This window comes from Meleagris gallopavo, chromosome Z (genome assembly GCF_905368555.1).
Source record: "Meleagris gallopavo chromosome Z, MGAL_WU_HG_1.1, whole genome shotgun sequence".
Classification (NCBI taxonomy): Eukaryota; Metazoa; Chordata; class Aves; order Galliformes; family Phasianidae; genus Meleagris; species Meleagris gallopavo.
In genome coordinates, this window is record NC_139435.1 from 27,022,357 (window position 1) to 27,042,826 (window position 20,470).

Genomic DNA, 20,470 nt, shown 5'->3' on the forward strand with positions numbered 1-20,470 from the left:
GAGCTACAAGATAAGCCAGCAGGGAAGTCAACTGGAGAGGATGTACAGGGAGCTTTTTCTGTGTCTTCAGGAGAAAAAAAGAGAATGTATCTCCTGTGGAAGAAGGGACAGGCAACTCAAAGAGAGCACAAATTAGTTGTTCAGATATCAAGGGAGAAAACTGGAAAGGCAAAAGCCCAGCTTGAACTCAAGCTGGCCAATGGGGTAAAAGAGAACAAAAAAAACTTTTTTACAAATGTATTAACAATAAGAGGAGGGCTAAGGAGAATCTCCATCCTTTTCTGGATGCGACAGTGATTGTGACCACTGAATATAAGGAAAAGGCTGCGATTCTCAATGCTTTCTTTATATCTGTCTTGAAAATCAGACCAGTTATCCTCAGGGTACTCTATCTCCTGACCTGGAAGTCTTGGATGGGGAGCAGAATAAACCCTCCACAATTCAGGTGGAAACAGTGATCTACTACTCCATCCGAACTGCCACAAGCCCATGGGGCCAGATGGGATCCAACCAAGGGTGCTGAGGGAGCTGGTGAAATTGATAGTCAAGCTGCTTTCCACCATCTATCAGTGTTTCTGGTCAATTAGAGAGGTCCCAGAGGATTGCAGGCTTGCCAACATGACACCCATCTACAAGGCTTGTACAGAAGACCAGAGAAACTACAGGCCTGTCAGCTTGACCTCAGTGTCAGGAAAGGTTATGGACAGATCATCTTGAGGGAGACCACATGGCATATGCAGGACAACCAGGACATCAGGCCTAGCCAGCATTCATGAAAGACCAGTTCTTTAAAGGCAAGTCCTGCTTGATGACCAACCTGATCTCCTTCAAGTGATCGAGTGACTTGCCCGGTGGATGAGGGAAAGACGTTGGTGTAGTCTATCTAGACTTCAGCACAGCCTTTGAACTGTCGCCCACAGTATTCTCCTATCCTGTTCACCATCTTTATCGATGATCGGGATGAGGACACTGAGTGTACCCTCACTAAGTCTCCAGATGACACCAAGTAGGCAGGAAGTGTCAATTTGCCTGGAAGTATGACTATCACACAGAAGGATGTGGACAAGCTGAGCTGAGGCCAATGAGATGAAGTTCAACAAGTCTAAGTGCCTGATCTTGCACTTTGGTCACAACAACCACCATGCAATGCTACCGACTTGGGGCAGAGTGGCTGGAAGAACGTATATAGGAAATGGACCTGGAGGTATCAGGCAACACTTGCCTGAACGAGCCAGCAGTGTGTCCAGGAGTCCAAGGAGGGCAATGACATCCTGGCTTACCTCAGAAATAGTGTTACCAGTAGGAGCAGGGCAGTGATCATTCTTCTGTACTCAGCACTGGTGAGGCAACACCTTGGATACTGTGTTCAGTTTTCAGTTCCTCACCACAAGAAAGACATTGAGGCCCTGGAGCACGGCCGGAGAGGGGCAACAAAGCTGGTGAGAGATCTGGAGCACAAGTCTTATGGGGAGCAGCTGAGGGAGCTGGGATTACTTAGTCTGGAGAAGAGGAGACTCAGGGGTGACATTATCAGTCTCCACAACTACCTGAAGGGAGGTTGTGGTGAGGTGGGGATCAGCCTCTTCTCCCATGTAACAGCAATAGGACTAGAGGGAATGCCCTCAAGTTGTGCCAGAAGAGATTCAGGTTGGATGTTAGGAAATATTTCTGTGAGAGAGTGGTGAGGTGCTATAATGGGCTGCCCAAGGAGGTGGTGGAGTCACCTTCCCTGGAGGTGTTCAACAAACGTTTAGATATTGTACTGAGGGATATGGTTTAGTGAGTTCTACACTGCTTTTCCAGCCCAACAGTACTCAGCACCTCAGAAGGTAGTCTCAGATAGTATTCCTTGTGTATATATAATATATATATATATATATAAATATTTCATTTTTGTTCCATGTATGACTTAAAAATGTGTTTACAATGTGTTTCATTTTAGAATGTAACATATAGACAATAATCTAAAATTATTAAATGCTTATCACTGCATTTCTTAGAGAAACAATTCTCCATTCTCTTACCTAGGATTGACTCAATGAATCATGTCAAAATAGAACACTGCAAAAACAAACAAACAACTCACAATGATTCTTTTAGCAGAAATGCTCAAAGTTTAAAAAAAAAAAACAACTTTAACTAAAAAAATTTAAAATCTTGCCTCTTTAAAATAGGCATCTCTGGATAATGTATTTTACAAAGAAAATTATCTGGCATAATTTTTTAATCTACAAAACCCAAACTGCTGAGGTAGAACAAACAGAAAGTACAGCCTAAAGCTCAAATGAAGTGATGAATACTGATCAACATACCAGGAAACAGACCTGGAAAAAAATTATTACGGGAAATCCATTGATTACAATAAAGAAAAGAATGTGACAAATCAAGCTAGCGCTACGTAATAGGTAGGTAGCAAATCCCTATATTTACAACAGATGTATAAATACAAAACAAATAGAATATTCAGAATTGCAGAGCAGTTAGATCCAAAGCGTGGATTATTGGTTGGTTTGTTACAGAACATTCCTGACAGAAATTTTTACATAATCTGACAAAAACAAAACAAAAGAAAAAAAACCCAAACACACAAAAAAACCAAAACCCTTGAGTATTGTGCTTAGGTAATAAAAATGCTGTTACTTTCAAAAGAGAGATTAATGAAAGCTAATAGCAATTGATTTTTATAATTGCCTAATAAAATTTCTGCTGAATTAGATTCCATAACAGTGTTCATGTAGGATACACATTAGAAAACAACTAACATACAAAGAACATTTAGTGACAATATGCATTAAAAGTATATGTCATGAAGAGTAGAAATTTAATTTGATTAATCTTAAAAGGACATAAGGCTATTTAACTTGTATGTATGAATACGTAATTATTTCATTTATTTTTCAGAATTACCAAGTAACTGTAAATGAACATTATTAAATAACTATCACTAGCTATCTGCTTTGTAACATCAGAACATCAAAATCAGAACTATGACAAACGTAATGCAAATACTGAATACTTGAAATACATGATGTTTGATTCTTTAAGACTGTTTTTTTCAGTGGTGCACAGTGACAGGAAAAGGAGCAGCAGGTACAAACAACAAAGTTCCATCTGAGCACAGTGCAGTTCAGGCTGCCACTGATTTCAGAAGGACCTAAGTTCAACATCTCACCTCTGCTGTCAGAACAGATCTTCAGTGTTTCATCCAGCCAGAGCTTGAAAATCTCCAAGGACAGAGAATGCAAAACCTCCCTTGGCCACAGCTGCATTGCTGGGATATTCTCACAGGGAAAAAGATTTTTATTATCTCCTATGTAAATTGTTCATTTCATATTCTGAACATTAGCTCTAGCTATCCCACAATGCACTGCTGTGAAAAGCCTGGCCACATCATGCAAATATTAGGGAAAGTTGCTGTTAGGACCACTTAAAGTTTACTGTCTCAAAATTGTCCAAATTCCTCTGCATCTCCTCAGAAGAATACATGCTATCCTGACTGTCTCAGTGACCCTCCTCTGAAATTACTCCAGATTATCAATGTCTTTCCCGTAGTGCTGCGAACGTAAGAGTAAAATTTAACATGGATGTAGCTATCCCATAGTAATTGCTGGATGACTCCCTCCATCATCTTTGTGATCCTTCACTGGACTCCCTCCAGTCTGTCCATGCTTCTCTTGTATTGGTGGAACCAGAACTGGACCTAGTACTCCAAGTGTGGTCTCACTCATTCTGAGAGGAAGGATCATCTCTCTTGCAGGACTCTGAAGTTCTTGTTTAACTTCACGAGGTTCCTTTTTGCCCTTCAGCCTGTGAAGGTTTCTCTGGATGGCAGCATGACCTTCTGGTGTGTTTGCCACTTCACCTGGCTTAGTGTATTTTGCAAACCTGCTGAAGATAAACTTTTCTCCATCGTCCATTTCATTAATGAAGAAGGTAGAGAGAATTGAAGCCAGTATTGAACACTGTTTACTAACTCCAACTACACTTTGCACCATTGACTGCTCCCTCTGAACCCAGTAATTCAGCCACGTTCTCAGTATACCTTACTGTATGGTTATCCAACCCATATGTAAATAACTTCTCAAGGAAGATCCTATGTAAACTGCAAATTATTGACTAGGGGTCAGTGAAGACCTTAGACAGCTGCACAGGATTGATATTCCTCTTCCTTTTTGCCATTATAATGTAGAAGTAGGTCAAAAGATGGTCTGTTTTCAGTTTCTGCTCTTCCACTAGGTGTCACAAAACAAGCACAAAACCACCATGTTCCTAACAGATAATCTGTGTAAAAAGATGTATTTCCTAACACTTCATGGTTAACAGGCCATGAGAAAACCTTATGAGAAAAAACATTTCATACAGAAATTGAATGATAACAACCAGTGGTATGAAAACCATCAGTATTACTCCTTGCAATAATGCACGTAAGTCTAATCGGAGCAGCTGAACCACCCTGATTAAACAAAGTTATGCTATAATTTTACCTCCTACGTATTTCTTTTGCTTTTCAGAAAATACTTATATTTTCCAAACACAAGGACACCGCACAGCATCGACTGCTCTAAGTATCTTCATGTCTTTTGGTTTTACAGAAAACTTAATTGTTGTCATCCTAGTAGGTTACATGCTGTAACATAAAAATCTTTTCAATATGTACTTGAAAGACAAGCTTATTCTAAATGACGTAGTTCAATTAAAAAAAATTAAAACAAAACATAAACATTAGCTGATAAGAGCAGGTTGTTGGGAAAATAAAGTTCTACTTGTGACCAGGCAGCTTAGTTTACAGAGATGACACAACTAATTACATTAGAGGACTTAACATATCAACCTCTCAATGTCTACTAACAACATCCAATTACACTTTCAAGCCAGTTTTAAATGGCTGAATCCAACTACATTGCCCTTCATACACAATAAACTTTGTGACTGGGCTCTAAGCAACCTGATCTACCTGTAGATGTCTCTGTTCACTGCAGGGTAGTAGAACCTGATGATCTCTAAAGGTCCCTTTCAACTTTAACAATCCTATAATTCTACTTCAGCAGTCCTGGACAAAAGCGTTGTGTTTTTTTGTTGTTGTTAGTTTATGTTGATGTAGGTTGTGGAGCTTTTTTATGTGCACACCTTTCTTTACCACAGACGATCAAAAGATAACCTATCATTTTCTATCTGCTAGATATTTCTGCCATGAACGTTATAGCTTTTCTTGCGTTAGTGTTTTTTTGTGTTACAAAATGTAGGAAGAATATCTTATACTTTATCCCAAACGTTGGTAATTATATAACACTAGGAAAAACAAAACCAAAAAAAAGTGCTGGCTCCAGCTTTACCTTGTTTCAGTAGACCACAACAGGCCAGCATGTTGATGTTGACTTTCTTTCGGCTCTTATGCCATTCAACTTGGAGTGAAACTACCATCCTTGAATCATAGCATGTATCCAGCAGCATTACTATGCCGACACAAGAGTACTTGCAACTTGTACTTACAATATTGAGAACACAAGCCTGAAAGTGATGCTAAGACCTAAAATACAAGCCATCATGAAATTAAGCAGCACGAACTCTTAAAAGACATCTATGTGCAAACTAATTCTACATCTCCACCTCATTTCAGTTACCTGAAACATGTTTGTGATACACATCTTGTGACTTATGACCATACAAACAATGAACTTCAAAAAGTCATTAAAGTTGGATGCTACACTGAAGTTATAATCCTGAGGACTGCTCTTTTTCTAAGTCAAGAATTGTCAGTTCCTTTGGAAATCAATCAGGAGACTACAGACATAGATACTACAGTGAAAACAAGTGGTAAAGATACCATGGACCTTCATGCCTATTAAAGATATGTAACTTCACTCAATGCTTTGGATTAGAATTATGGAAGGTAATTTCAGTATCTGAAATTTAAATCCTAATAATACCCACTTCCCCAAAAAACTATTGAGATAATTTGGCAACTGAAAGGTAAGTTCAGACTTCAGACCACACGAGTTTATTATTTGGTTATATTATTTAACTACTAACCATTCAGATGATTTGAAACAGCAGTATTCTAAAACACACATACCAGCTGCAGCTGAACGAGTGAAAACAAAACGAAACAAATTCCAATGTTTAAAAAAAGAAGTATTATAAACTACACTTTTGCTTTGCAGGACTAACACTAAATCTAAATCTACTGCAGTAAATCATAGTATTGCTTAGGCTAGAAGGGACATTAATATCTTCAAGCGTCAATCACTGTGCTGTGGGCAGGGTTGCCACTCAATAGATCAGACCCCATCTAATCTGTCTTTGAATGCCTTCAGAGATACAGCATCTGTGACTTTTCGAGGTAACCTGTTCAGAGCCTCATCATCCTCTGAATAAAGAAATTCTTTGTAACATACAGTCTAAATTTCCTCTCTTTTACTTTAAAGCTACTCCCCGTTGTCCAATCAGTATTAGACTACGTAAAAAGTAAGTCCCCATCCTGCTCATAAGCCTTTAATTACTGGAAGGCTGCAATGAGTTTTCCCCAGAGCTTTCTCTACTCCAAGCTAAACAACCCCAGCTCTATCAATCTCTCTTCACAACAGACGTGCTCAAGTCCTTTGATTATCTTCAGAGTCCTCCTCTGGACCTGATCCAACAGCTCCACACATTTCTTGCACTGAGGGCCCCAGGACTGGATGCAATATTCCAGATGGGACCTCATGAGGGCAGAATAGAGGCGAACAATTATGTTCCTCACCCCACTGATGATCTCTCATTTGATGCTGCCCAGGATACACTTGGCCTTCCTGGCTGCAAGCACAACCTTCACTTGTTTTGACTTAACTTCGATCAAGAAGCATACTTTAGCCATAAAACCTTCTGAATTCCTTTTGCAAAATAGCAAATATTTGGAAGATGCTAAACTTATCTCATGTCACCACAGATCCAGTGCACCACAAATTTGCCTGTTCATTATTGTTCCTTTTGAATTTGAACACTGTTTGAAATAATTTGATTACAGTTCCTTTGGACAATGTTATTTCAGACAGTCCAAATAACTTTCCTAGAAGTTATGGGGAGTTGTATTAAACAGGATCAACACTAAGGAGTTAAAAACATACTGTATTCTACATTCTTCCATTTATTAAATCTGATAGGAAATAATAAAAGAAATACAGAAAAATTATTTATCAACTCTTTTGCAACTTGCAACTCAGATGAAGTGGTTTAAATACAGAATAGACCACATAAAATAGTGAATTAAGTGTTAAACAGACAGTTGTATATTGACATGGCCTTAAGTTTCATTTACTTAATAAACATGCTAATTTCATCTCATAGCTAGCAGCTACTTCACTTGTAGTTCAACTGCTCCTCATTAGCTAAGGCTAAAAGAACTTTAAACATGTTCAGACCTTTCAACAAATGTAAGTTTAAATACTTCTTATATATAATTTATTCATTTTATTAATAGGTTTAACAGACTCTGTAGAGCTACGTATATTCAGTTAAATGTTGATTAATGTTCCACAACTTAACACAAAAATACGTATGATCCAATCATTAAACTATTTTAGAATCTTATTCAGGAAATTTGAGTACATTTAGTTTCAAAGTGGTGATTAATGAACAACTGTTTCCATAAGAATACAACTTGAAAAACAAGCATTGGTTTTTAACTTAAGCAAGTAATCCTTTTTCTTATTTTTTTAATCAAGGCAAGTAACACTTAGTGCCAATACTAGTTTGTAAAAATTTAACTAATAATATGAATTGGCAATCCTTCTTTTGTACAGCTGCACACACACACACACACACACACACACACACTTCTTCATGGTTCTCCTACATTGTAAATTACATCAACAAGAACATAGAGAAGGAAATACCCTTCCTTCGGTAAGTTTGCTTCTCCTGCTTATCCAAGCAGCAGAACAATAGAGTCGTAACAGTACAGCACAGACCTTATCAGAAAAAGAAGATGGCAGGAGAGAAAGGAAGTACAATGCCAACTCTTCTAAATGCTTCACAGATAATGTACAGCAGGCCACACCAAGAAGCATTAGCTCAAATACACTATCCTGGTCATGTAGCCCACTAGGAAGTAAAACTTTCATACAGTCCATAAACATACAGTATCATTGTCAGAGTAACAGAGCTATATATGCATAACTCCTCTCCCTTCTTCATGAAAATATAGACACGTTAAGAAAAAAAATCAGACCAAAACTACATAAGAAACTCTACACATCTGAAAATCGTCAGATCTGAACTCATACAAGCTATAAATATATTTTTAAGTTTTAGCTCCACAGAATCATAATAAACAGTTACCTGTAACCTTGATAGCTGTAATGTAAATGGTTACGGCTCAGAATTGTATTTCACTTTTTCAATCCTTTCTAAGGGAATTATGGTTAACAGAGAAAGAAGAAGAAAATAACTCATCTAGAACACCTGCAAATGACATCTTGCACCCTTCATGGATTTGCTCATTTCTATATCTGTTTAGCAATGTGGTATTGCTAACTTAAATATCCACTGCTCAAGTGCTTAGAAAATGGCGCTGAGATTGTATGCAAGAGAAAACATACCTAGATTAATTATAACAAAGTAACAAAGCTGAAGATAGAAACCATTTACTCGGCAGGTGAGCAATAAACATAGCTCCTGGTTATTTATTATTTGTAGTGGCAGCATCTAAAACCTGAACAACATTGAAATCTAAAGACATGGTTCTTACCTTAAAGAGCTTACATATTTAATTTGATATATTTCAATAAGAACATGAAAAAGATTGAAGAAATAGTGCTACATTATCATAAAGTCTACATACATTACAGAATGGCTACATGTTTTCTCAGAGATCAAACAAGGCTAAGCTATACTCAGTAGTGGTTCATGTGGGGCTGAAATGACCTTTAAACATGTCAGATACTTCCTTCCTTCAGCTAATCAATACAAGTCACAAAATGCTACAAGTACACTATGTAGTATTTAGTGAATAATATACAAACTTTGATATCCACATAGCATAGTTATGGATGCAAATGTAAGAATTGAAACAAAGAAACATTAAAAATATATTTGGAATTTAAAGAGGAATTTTGAATTGCTAGAATTTAAACCTCCAACTCTAACTAAAATTTGTATTATAATATGGAAAATTTCTTTGTTGATTTCAACTTAGAACATATTCCACCCACCATCTCTCAGTTTTGGGGAGCTAAATGTAAAGGTAGGGGATCAAAGACAAACAACTTATTATGGTAGAACAGAAAAAAAACCACACAACTAGAAGTACTAAAGACATACTATCCCAACATCAGCTTGAAGCTTTTTACACACTTCCAAAAGCAAATTACACTGAACTAGATGCCATTATTTATCCACATGCATAAAAAAGCACTGCTTCATTAGTCTTAGAGTATATAGACAAACAATAGGTATTAAACTACAGAATGTACAACAATGAAATTCTAATCCATTAGTCTTATATTCATTGAAGAATTTCTTCAATGTATGTTCTTATAAACATACTACTTTATTTTACTGTTCTTCTATTCTAGAATTAGTGACTCTAATCAACTAGCACTTCTATCCCTTCTACAGTTCAGAAGTAAACAAGTTAAAACAAGTTAGTTTTAACACCTATTTTATCCACAGAAAGTTTCAGTAAGAACAAAAAAAAACTACAAAGAGCAACACATTCATTTAAAGAAAAAAATAAAACACAACAAAAACAAACAAACAACCAACACTATCCCTTTAGGAATCAGTGGGTGAAAGTCCTTAGATTCGTCCTAGAAGAATTCAGGAGAGCTTTATCAAGAAAGCATCACAGCTGAAAGCCCAGCTGAAGTGCCTCTACAACAATGCACTCACCGTGGGAAATAAACCAGAGAAGATGGAAACTACATTGCTATTAGAAAACTGTAACCTACTTGCTATCACAGAAACATGGTGGGACAAACTGTACAGCTGGTTCAATACACTCAAGGGCTACGAGTTTTTTTTAGAAGATACTGACAGGGAAGGAGTAGCAGGAGTTCCCTCTGTTAAGAGATGGTTAGATGGTAAATAGGCGCCTCTGAGAAATAGGCACAATCAGGTTGAGAACTTGCAGGTTAAAATTAGGGACCGGAGCAATAGAGGACATTTGATGGCTGCCAGATGAAGAGGAGCTGTTGATAAGGCCTTCTTTCTTCAGCTACAAGCAGCAACACATTCTCAGGCTTTCATCCTGACAGGGGATTTCAACCACCCAGATATATGCTGCGAAAGAAACACAGCTACAAACTACCCAGAAGACTCCTCCAGTCAATTCAGGAAAACTTCCTGGTCCGGGTACCATAAAAAAAGCAACCAGAGGTGAAGTGTTACCAAACTCGGTGCTCACCACCGCAGAGGAGATAACTAAATAGTTTGAGATTGGAGAATGACTGGAGCATCGTGACCACACCCTTGTTGAGTTCAAGACCCTGAGAAATATGGGACTGGTAAAGAGCAAGTCAGGACCCTGAATTTCAGGAAAACACACTTCTAGCTGTTTAGGGAATACTGCATGGATCACCTGGGAAACTGCCCTTAGGAACACAACAGAGCTGGCTCCTCTTTAAAAACGTCTTTCTGAGGGCATAAAAGTTCTCTGCCTCCCAGCATCAGAGATCAAGCAGAGGAGGCAGGAAACCAGCATGGCTGAATAAAGGCCTGATGGTCAAGCTGCTGATAAAAAGGAAATGCACAGGCAGAGGAAGCAGGGGGGTGTGGCTTAGGAAGAATACAGAGAGGCCATCCAGACATGCAGAGTTGGTATCAGCAAAGCCAAGGCACAGATAGAATTGAACACAGAAAGGGAAGTGAAAAATAAGGAAAGATTGTACAGGTTCCTTGGTCAAAAGAGAAAGGGCAAGGGTCTATGCACTCTGATAAATGAAGCCCAATGAGGCCAATGACATGCATCCCACAGTCCTAAAAGAGCTTGCTGATGGGGTTGCCAAGCTACTCTCATTCATATTTGAAAAGTTGTGACTATCAGGTGAAGTCCCCAGTAACTGGAAAAAGGGAAACATCACTCCCATTTTTAATAAAGGGAGAAAGGAAAAATCAAGGGATCTACAGGCCAGTGATCCTCACCCCTATGCCTGGGAAGATCATGGTATTCATCCTCTTGGAAGATATGCTCTTTAAAGTACATGCAAAACAAGGTATTCTGAAACGATAAGCACAGCTTCACCAGACTGTGGTGAGACCACAGTCACAGTGGCAGACCAGGCTGGAGACACATGGAGGAATGACAGGAACAATGGACAAAGAAAGGTCAAATTATGAAATCTATCTGGACCTGAGCAAGGCATTTGACATGGCCTAGCACATTATCTCTAAATTGCAGAAATACAGATTAGAATGATGGACTATTCAGTGGATAAAGAATTGTTTGGGTGATCATAACTAGAGAGTTGTACTCTATGGATCTATGTCCGGGCAGAAGCCAGCCATTAGTGGTATCCCTTCACGGCTCTGTCTTGGGACTGGTGCTCTTCAGTGTTTTTGTTAATGATCTACACAGTGAGATTAAGCATATTCTCAGCAAGTTTGCAGATGATACTGAGCAGTGCAGTTGACACAACAGAAGGAACGGTTGCCATCCAGAGGGACCTAGACATACTTGAGAAAGGCAAGGCACTGCACTTGGATTGGGGCAATCCCAGATACATATACAGGCTAGGAGAAGAACTCATTGAGAGCAGTCCAGTGAAAAAGGCCTTTGGAGGATCCTGGAGGATGAAAAGATGAGCACAAGCCAACTGTGTGTGTTTGTAGCCCAGAATGCCTGGGCTGAATAAAAAGAGCAGCGGCCAGCAGTGAGAAGGTGACTGAACATCATTCTTTGTCCTTGTGAGGCCCCATCTGGAGTACTGAATGCAGGCCTGAGGTCCACAATGCAAAACATGAGTTGCTGGAGCAGGTTAAGAGGAGGGCTACAGAGATGATCAGAGGGCTGGAGAACCTCTCCTATGAAGAAATGTTGAGGCATTCAGGCTTGTTTAGCTTGGAGAAGAGAAGGCTCTGGGGAAACCTCACTGTGGCCTTTCAGTTCTTGAATGGAGCTTATGAGTTAGAGGGAGATCAACTTTTTACATGGTCTGATACAGTTAGAACAAGGAGGAATGATTTTAAACTAGAAGGAATGTATAGGTTAGATGTTAGGCAGACATTGTTTACTCAGAGGGTGGTGAGGTACCAGCACAAGTCATCCTGAGAAGCTGTGGTTGCCTGATCCCCAGAAGCATTCAAGGCCAGGTTGGCTGTGGGCAGCCTGAGCTGGTGGGTGGCAGCCTTGCCAATAGCAGGTGGTTGGAACTAGATGATCTTAATGTCCCTTCTAACCTAAGCCATTTTATGATTCATCGCAATAGATTTAGATTGTTTGTCCTTCAAACCAAAAGGATAGTATTAAGAGCTTGCTATACTACAATGCTTAGAAACAAGTAGAAAAAAAAAATCAGTAAGTTTTATTTAAATTCCTATAAAGTATTACTGTATTTCAATGACAAAAAACTCCTATTTTTTTTCTTTTTATATTTCAAATAGCATAGCACCCTCTGGTGCATCTACTATAAGAAAACTGAATAAATGCTAGCCATTATTACACAAAACACACAATTAGTAAACAAAGAAAAAAAAAGGAGCTCCAAGTTAAAAATAAAAAATAAAAAAAATCACCTGACTAACAAGTGTTAGAAAAGAAAGAATCTAATTTATTAAAACCTATTCTAATAGAATTACAAATGTTACAGAATAAAAAAAAAGGTTGGCAAAATTACTTTTATGGAAAAGTATTAAAACCAAAAAAGTTCGAAACTAATTCTGTATTCTTAATATATCATTTTTATTGGAAAACAAACAAACAAACAACAAACTAATCAAATCTTAAATGATACAAAGGTAAAAATAAGTTATTTAGTGAAACAAAACGTTATATCGAGCTATATTTCTGCTCTTTGTCTTGCAAGCAGGACAATAGCTATTTGTTCACATAGTCATGAAACACAAAATCTCATATTCAAATAGTCACATCTCCTTTAAAAGTCTGATGATAAAATAATTTTTAAAAGTATCACACTATTGTGCTGTATATTGAACGCTTGAAACTCTGATACTATATGTTAACTATTAAAACACATCCAGCAACTGGGAAAATAATTTCCTAGCAAAGTAAATCTTGCTAATCACAAAAGCAGAAAACACCACCTGCTTTAGGCAGCTCTTTTGTGAACCTCTGGAAGTCTCAACACAGTGCACAAGGAATGAAAGTAACACCTGTTTAAACTAGCCATCTGTCCCTAGCAAACTAGATTTAGCTAAAAATCAGTGTATGTGCACTGCTCCTTAAATTTCCAAAATATAAATATACAGGTGATAGCCTGTAAACACAGAGAAGTAAAAAAACACCTTTACCAGAAATACAAGAATAATAATGTCAAACTTCTGTCTAACAGAAAAGAAAATATCTTCAATATTAGTTTATATAGATCAAAAGCTTCATTAATTTGTCATTTCTCACCCTTAGTTTAAAAAGATTTTTCATTCATAATTAAAAAAAAAAAACAATTCTGTTTGCTCTAACATGTTTGTATGGTAACAAGCTTGTTTTAAAAATAAAGCTTCATCTACAAGAACACTACAGTACCATTTGAAGTCTATTTTTTATTCTATCCATATTTGTGATGCATTCACAACACATCACTTCAATTTTAAATAATTGTAAAAAGTTAAAAAAATAAGCTTCTAAAAATGAGAGTATTTCACTTAACAGTAACTACAGCTGGCAAGTTTTTGAAGACTGGACATAGTACGGAATGTTGTAAGAAGGAAACTTTCCATAAGAGGTCAAAGTAAAACATGAAGACCAGAACCAGAAATACTAGCTAGAACACCAAAAGAACAGCAATACTATAAGATCAGTGCTTTGCAGATACTTAGTTATGTTTCAAGTAAAAAGAAATGAAAAAAAAAAAAGTCTTCCTTCTCAATGGAAAGTTTTATAATCTAAATTAAACAGTAACATTTATTTCTATATACAGTTCTGTGATTAACAAACTACCACACAACTACTGCACCAGGTGGAAACAAGAAATTGGATAGAGCTAACAAAGCTGAACCTAATTATGAAATAAAGCACCCTGACTTCAAACTTCATAACAACACTGTACCTTTAATTCCCATTTCATTTATTTTCACTGCATCATTGAAGGGCTCCTCCACAGTACAATGTAAGCTGGCTGAAAGTACAACAAACCTATGATCTACAAAGACTCACTAGAGTAGGTTGAAACAAGTTAAAACAATGTTACACAAACAGTTACACAGTGTAAGTCATGAAAATGAATAAGTAAAAAAAAATAAAAAAATCACAAGTCACTTCATTTTCAAATGCTGGTTAGCATCACATACACCAACTATGTTGACAGCTGAGGGCATTAGGGAATCGACTACATAAAGCAGATATCATCTGTGATCACTAAAATATTTCAGAAAGAATAAAGACTCAACAGTTATCCCTTTCGGGTCCCTAATATTAACTGAGTTGATTATGGTTGCTTTATTATTTGTTTTTCAAACAGCAGGCTTAACAAAATACAGCTAAACAAAATACAGCTATTAAAAGAAGCCTTCGGTTTTAGATAAAATTATGTACTTTAACATGACTTTTAAAACATTTCTGTACAGAAAAAAAAAAACAACAAAAAAACAAAAAACCTTATAAAACTTGTCTCACAGTCTGTGCGCTTTCCTTTGAGACCACAGGTCTGGATGCTTGTCCTTCAAGGACAGACCTCAACATCCAGGAAGAAAGGCATCCTGGACAGGGCTCTGTCCTGTTGAAAGAAGGCTACTCAGGAGAGGCATGGTGTAGAGCTAACATCTTTTCAACATCAGTAAATGCATTGAATTAACATCTTTGGTAATTACCCAAAACAGAATTATTTTAATTCACATACTTGATTTCTGAAACACGAAAAAACAAAACAAAACAAAACCCCACAATCTGCTTTGCCTTAAGAAACATTAATACAAATGAAAGATGTATCATAGTTGATGGCCGCCTGGAAAAAATGACCCTGTCACATTCATTGGTAGGTCCAATATGAGATAAAACAACATATCCTTGTTGGTAAAGAAAAAACTTATAAACAGAGTTTCGCTAAAGGAATACAAATAGAAAAGGTGAAAACACAACTAAGTTGTAGGATTTTGAATAGTAAATTAATAATAAAGAAAATTTTTGATTATGTTTTCCCTTAACAATTTAATTAAATAAAGGAAATAAGTCAGTCACCACTACAAAAAAGAAAAAAAGTCTTCAACACCAGAAGATGATTTGACACGTCAAGGAAGAGAGTGCAACTGGATATAGAGATGTTAAATGATAATTTTAATTGCCAAAATAAATACCAGAAGCATACTTTATCCTGAAGAACTTAAAAAAAAAAAAAGTAAACAAAGTATAATTTTCTACCTCCAGCAATGCAGCAATGCAAGTCTTTAGATCTTAATAAATAATTAAAAAATAAAAAAGCCAACCAACCAACCAAAAAAACACTGGCATTTTGGATTAAAAAAAAAAAAAAAAGAAAATATCATCATTAATAACATAATTTTTACTTCAACCTCTTGTGAGGTAAAAAAAGGTGCCTCTTCCTTTCTTTCCCAAGCATCCTCTTGAAACGCAGCTGCAGTAACAAAAAATCACAAATCACAAAGACATTTTTAATTTCTTCCCTCTGCTTCTTAGCACACAAACTCGCAGTGACAGTGAAATGTCTCAGATTTCTTTGATTGTGGAGAGTTTAAGGAAACTCAAAAGGATCCTCTCCACATGTACATAATGTGCATTTACTACATCTACATGCACACTACACCATATTATGCTGGCAACATAAAAATATAGTAATAATAGTAAAAATAATCCCTAGAAGGACTGCAAGAAGAAAAAAAAGAAGCCTGCAACTATGTGCATGGGTGGGGGTACCGAATAAACAGGAAAACACAGTACAAAGAAAATGCAGTTTGCCCTAAAATAAGAAAGGACATTAATTATGAATAAATGAAAGGGGAAAGAAAAAAAAAAAAAAAAAAAAGGAAAGAAAGAGAAAGAAAGGTTTAGCTGAAAAAGCACGTAGAGTGACCGATTGCATATACAAGAGTCTCGCTGGAGGCTATGGAAGTTGGCAAACACCTGCACCTCCGGCAGCCACACGGACCAGAACAAGGCCCCTCGCTCCGCGCTGTGCCACGGGATCCATCTCCGCTGCTTCTTTCCTCCCATCTCCACCCCCAAGATGTTGCATTCTTTTTTGTTGTTGTTGTTTTTGTATAATAATTATTATTATTATTTAAAGAACACAATCTTAGCTTGCGCCCGAAGTCTTGTTCCCCAAAATTCCCTCGTCCCCACCTTCCCCCCCCCCCATCCGCTTGAACAGGAGACGACTGAAGACGCGTACCTACCGCATCCACGCGATTGTCCCGCAGGTCCCAGCAGCGCCTCCGTCCCCACACGGCCGAACCCCGCTCCCTGCTCAGCCAGCCTCGCCGCGTGGTCCCTCCGGCCCCGCGGACAGCCCTATCCCGCCGCCCCCCGCCGCGCGCGCTTCCACGCAGCGGCGGCAGGGCCGGGCGTGAGGGACGGCAACGGAGAAGGCGATGGGGCCGGGCGAGCGACCCGCGTTCCCCCGCCGCACCGCCGTCACACGGCGCGGCGCGACGGAGCGTCCCCGGCCCGGATGCCGCGAGGTGGGGGGGAGGCAGAAGCCGGGGGAAGGAGAGCGGAGGGAGGGCCGGCGTGCGCTCGGCGAGAGCACTCACCTGGGCTGAGGCGGGCTGCGGTGCTGCTCCGGCTGTCGCTGCTGCTGGAGGCGGCTGTTGTTGTTGTTGTTGTTGTGAGTGACGATGAGGAAGGGGGTGAGGATGGGGGTGAGGAGCAGCAGGAGGAGGAGGAGGAGCAGGAGAGGAGCGGTTGTTGTTGATGGGTAACAGTCGCCAGGACTACGGTGACTATGGCGCTTGATTCACAAGGCAACGGTTGCTATAACTCACAAAAGGGAGAGCGAGCGAGGGAGGAGGAGGCGGCGGCCCAGTCGGAGAGGCCCGGAAGAGGCGGGGCCTACCCTGACTGACGGCGCGGGGCCGAGCGCTACCTGCTCCCTCCGCCGGGCCGGGCACCGTCTGCCTCGCCCCCGCTCATCCGTCGCGCCAGGACCGCCCGCGCAAGGCACGCGGTGCCGGCGGCGCAGCGCGCGGGCCGGTAAGGCTGTGACGATGCCGGACCCGAGCTCGGGGCGTGGCCGCGCGGGGGCCGTCTGACGCCACATCCGGCGGGCGGGGGTTGGAGCCCGGCCCCGGCGCGCTGCCCGCCGCGGGGGTCGTGCCGCGCCCGCTGTCGGTCGAGGGGCCGCGGCTGGCAGAGGAGCGGGCGGGAAGTTACGCCTGGCGGCGGCTGCTCGCCGCCCCCTGCGGCCGCCTATCGCGGCACCCCGCACCTTCGTTGGAAAACAAAAAAAACGCCACCGCCAACGGTGGGAGAGCTGCCCGGCTGCCGCCATCTTGAGGCGGGGGGGATGGCGCGGGCCGATCCTGCGGGATTGCGGCCATCCGGCAAGGACCCGGCCGGGGGTCTCTGGCGAGGCGTCGGGCCGCAGTGGGGTCGATTCCTTGTGGCGCCCTCGTTCTTCCTCCAGCCGGCTCGTCTCGGTCACGGCCTTGAGCTGTGCGCAGCCGATGGTGCTGCGGCGACCGTGAGTGCAGAACAGAGCGGTTGAGAATCCACCTTGCCAACAACCCGTACCTCTGCTGCGTTGGGATGTGTGTTTAGGGGGCAGGAGAGATGGGGATTGAGGCTGTTTTGTGGCCGTGTACAGTTCCAGCATATCCAGTGGGTAGTGCGGTGTTCCTTTGTAGCCCTGGTGCATCCCAGCCTGCAGCTCTTTGCTAGCCTGTGAAGTGTCTGTGAAGTGTCTTTGCGTAGCTCCCGCAGTCTATGGCTCACAGTGCTTGCCATGGAAGGCACCTAATGGAGTTCTGTGCACCCTTCCAGGTCCCTTCATCTTAGTATTATCTATACACAGCTTGACAAGTTTTATTTCTCACACTAGTCCTTATATCTACCTCCTATTTGCCTCACAAACCCTACTACTACTCCATTACAGCTGTCCCTAGAGACTGAAATTGCCCTTAAGTACTAAACAGAAGTATTTTCAACCTATAAATAGGTATACTGTGATTTTAAAGCCCAGTGTAACCGTAGCTCTAACAGTTGCCTACAAAAAATTACTGGGAAATCTGAAAGTATGTAAAAATCAAACCTGAATCAACACAGCATTACGTATACAAGAGAACAGTTTTGAATAGTAAAATGGTGTATTTTTAGAGTTGAAACTAGGTCTTTCTACCTCTACTGGGAAACTAATTTGAAAAGCAGTAGCTACTCCATTTGGTTATTCAACGTTTGAATCTCTGGGTGCTTGAAGAGCTTACCTTCACTTACCTGCAACAGTAGCTTTGCCAATCAGAAACACTGAGATGCAAACGTGAAAAGTCTAATAAAAATGGATGTCTTACATTGTTGATTTGAAGGCAAACTATATTTCAGTAGACATCTCTTACCCTATCTATCCAGCAAGTAAAAGTTGTTTTATTTAGGTGGTAATGCACTGAAAGCTTGGAGGATTTGTGCTTTCATTCACTTCTCATTTTCTCATGAACGATATGAAAGAGGGGACACTGAGTAATTTCAGGGGAAAAAAAAAAAAAAATGTTGCCAGAAGGATGTGACTAATTCTGTGATAATGCCTGACCAAATCTCATCCTATCCATGCTGGTAAACAGAGTTTTTATTTCAAGGATTTTAATACTTGATGTTGTACTGTCCTTTCTCTTATGTCAAGTTGTTGCTTGCAAGCAAACAGGGTGACCTCTCATAAAGTTGAAGGATAAAACGCTGTTGGTTTGTGTTCTTAAATTGTGGAACTTTATGTTTCTGTCCTTGTTGAAAAATGATATCAAACCCAGTCAGATCTTGGCATAAATGTAATATAATACATATATATATACATTTGTTACCACCCTTGAGTTAATGTGTTTGCAGAATACTTAAACCTACATTAAGATCTCAGTTTCTAAATACATAATTACTTGCTATGTCAGAAGGAGGGTCATGGCTTCCTTTGTTACTGGGAAATTGTTGAATCACTTCAATGTTTTGACCCTTTCATCTATGAAATTTGTTTGCAGAGCTGTCTGCACTAATCAATCAGGGCCTAACAGAAACTGAAGTTCTGCTTCAAAACATTGCAAATACATATATATAGATTTTTCTCAAACTTCAGAATTTGAATTTTTGGTCTTTATCAAAGCACACATCTCATCTTAATATTTGAAGAAATGTTATTTTTTCTTAGCAAGTTACATATTTCTAGATAATCAGCAGAAACATTAAATCACTTCATATGGCTACGGTAACTAGTGATAGTATTAACCTTTCAGATTAAAATATGAAAAAAATCTTTTCAGTAAAAGTAGTGCTAAAAACTTTGTAATTTGTGTTTAGATGCAAAATACACTGTATCTCTCAAAATAATTATATGGCTTTGCACACGGACAGGTAATAATGAATAATAATGAATAACATTTTTCAACAGTGAATTAAAACAAGAGGAGACAGACATCTCCTGTACTTGCTTTTTTTTGCTTTCAGACTGAACACTTCTACAAATAATTGTTTCTATACGAAGGCATTTATAGATAAATCTCTTATATAGAGAAAGATAACAGAGAAGATGCTACTCCTATCATTTTTTTTTTTTTTGATTATAAATTTTAATGACATCACTTTTTGATCTTCAGCAGAATTACATTCTTACCCCTTCCATTTTCTGAGAGAAGAATTCATTGAGAGCAGCCCTGAAGAGAAGCCCTGGACTTGGATGTCCTAGTGAATGAAAAACTTAATGCAAGCCAGCAGTGTGTTCTTGCAGCCCGTACCAATACTGTCCTGGGCCAGTGACTCCTCATAGTACCTGTAGTGGTTTTAAACTAAGAAAGTAGAGATTTAGATTAGCTAATAGGAGGAAAGTTTTCACTCGAGATGATGAGGAACTGGCACAGGCTGCAGCTGTGGTTGCCTCATCCCTGGAGATGCTCAGGGCCAAGTTGGATAGGTCCATGGGAGCCTGATCTAGTGAATGGCAATCCTGCCTGCAGCAAAAGTTTGAAAGTAGATGGTCTTTAAGGTTCCTTGCAACCCAAGCCACTCTGATTTGATTCAGGGCTTTTCCAAAATAAAGAATACTACAGAGCTTGACCATTTCTTACAGGGTCATAATTAGTCCATCCAATATTTCATACAACAAAGTCCATTTTTTTTGTTAAATCTGCTTCATATTTTTTTTACATTTCCAAAAGGTTTTCAGATATATTCTGTCAT

At 39.5% G+C, this 20,470-nt stretch overlaps 1 protein-coding gene across 4 annotated transcripts in view; it reads right to left on the reverse strand.

Moving 5' to 3' along the window:
* The window catches only part of RFX3 (regulatory factor X3), a 125,454-nt gene extending 108,367 nt beyond the window's left edge, over positions 1 to 17,087 (reverse strand). The window contains exon 1 of one of the 4 annotated variants that reach the window (XM_085214341.1): positions 16,855 to 17,087. The gene's annotated coding sequence lies outside the window, so the exon portion shown is untranslated. The other 3 variants (XM_085214339.1, XM_085214343.1, XM_085214342.1) reach the window with 3 other exon arrangements.
* Between the last annotated feature and the right edge of the window lie 3,383 nt (positions 17,088 to 20,470).